The sequence below is a fragment of the Tupaia chinensis genome, unplaced genomic scaffold, assembly GCF_000334495.1.
Source record: "Tupaia chinensis unplaced genomic scaffold, TupChi_1.0 Scaffold000493_1, whole genome shotgun sequence".
NCBI classification, from domain to species: Eukaryota; Metazoa; Chordata; class Mammalia; order Scandentia; family Tupaiidae; genus Tupaia; species Tupaia belangeri.
In genome coordinates this window covers 1786253-1787806 of record NW_006160005.1, presented here as the reverse complement: position 1 = coordinate 1787806, position 1554 = coordinate 1786253, and the positions used below count along the sequence as shown (strand labels likewise).

The 1554-nt window shown below is 49.7% G+C and overlaps 1 protein-coding gene across 1 annotated transcript in view; it reads right to left on the bottom strand.

Moving 5' to 3' along the window:
* Positions 1-1554, bottom strand: part of USP43 (ubiquitin specific peptidase 43) — a gene marked incomplete at its 5' end in the record, with an annotated part of 98860 nt that overhangs the window by 32842 nt on the left and 64464 nt on the right. The gene's annotated exons all lie outside the window — the stretch shown is intronic.

The following is a 1554-nucleotide window of genomic DNA, read 5'->3' as shown; positions in this document are numbered from 1 at the left end:
CCTCCAACGGAGGTCTCTTTTTTTCTTTCTTTCTTTTTTTTTTTTTTGAGAAATTTTTGCTATAGGGCATGTGCACTCTCCAGAGAGACAGAGAGGCAGAGAGACGTAAAGCAAGAAATCAACCCCCAGGGAGGATGGCCACACCACAATCCCTTCTCTTCCATTCTTCTCTCAGGGCCTTGGGCATGCACACATGTGCACCCAGCATGAGTTTCAAGTTGCAGGGTCCAGAATTTGAACTGCGGTCAACTACGTGGGAGTCCAGCAACATTACCATTATGCCACCTGCTGGCCCCACAGGGGTCTCATTGCTCACCACGCATGGCAAACCCAGAGGAAGGCAGCTGCCCTTCCTGAGGGCTCCTGGGGGGCCCTCATGCACGCTTCCAATTCAGCACTCACTCCACCAGAACTGTCCGTCCCCTTGCAGCTCCTCAGCGGACCAAGTCCTGCGCTTGTTCGTCTGTGTTCTCAGCCTGGCACAGGGCCTGGCAGCTACTAGGAGACGAATGAATACACAGCACTGAACAACGACTTTCAAAGTAAGGCTGGGGCACTCAGGACCACAGAGGCAGCCAAGTATAGTGATGAAGAGCCTGGTCTCAGGCCAGCAGGTGGTGCAGAGGTTAAGGAGGCTGGGTCTCACGTGGCTGACTACGCAGGTTCAGTGCTGGGAACCAGTAAATTAAAAATGATACTGGGTGCATGTGCATGCCCAGCATCATGAGAGGGGAGTGGAGAAAGGATTGGAGCATAGACATTCCCCCTGCGGGAATCTCACTTTCTCTTTCTCTCTCTCTCTCTCTGGAAAGCATATGTGCCCTACAGCAAAAGATAAAAAGGCGGGGCCAGCAGGTGGCGCAGTGTTAAAGTGCTGGACTCCCACATGGCCGACTATGGTTCAAGTCCCAGACTCAAGCCAGGAATGAGTGTGTGCATGCCCAAGATCCCAAGAAGAACATGAAGGAGAAGGGAATGTGGCATGGCCTGCCCCCTTGGAGGGTGATTTCTCACTTTCTCTTTCTCTGGCTCTCTCTGGTGAGCACACATGCCCTGTAGCAAAAATCTCTTAAAAAAAAAAAAAGAGCATCAATTCAGCCAGACAGCCTGGGTTCAAGTCCCAGATCTGCTCTATTCAAGCTGTGTGACCTTAGCAATTGGGTAATCTCTCTGTGCTCAGTTTCCAGCACGGAGAAATATGGATTTGAGTAACACCTACCTCACAGTACTCACACAAAGTGTGCATGAAGATGAAATAAAGTGCATACGCCAGTCTCAAAACAGGTCATGGAACATGTATATAAATAAACTGTGTATAGATTTCACAACTTTTTGTACCAAAATAAATTTGTACGTTAAGTCCATCTAAAGCCACTTTTGAAATCCCCTCATACCTAAAGTGCTCAGAGCAATGACTGGGTAGCATGGGTAGCACTACATAACTGTTCCTACTGCTGGCTTCCACTCCTACCACCACCATCACTACAACCACCACCACCACCACCACCTCCTCCACCAATAACGTCTCCAAAAGCCCAGCCATGGCGCCACAGC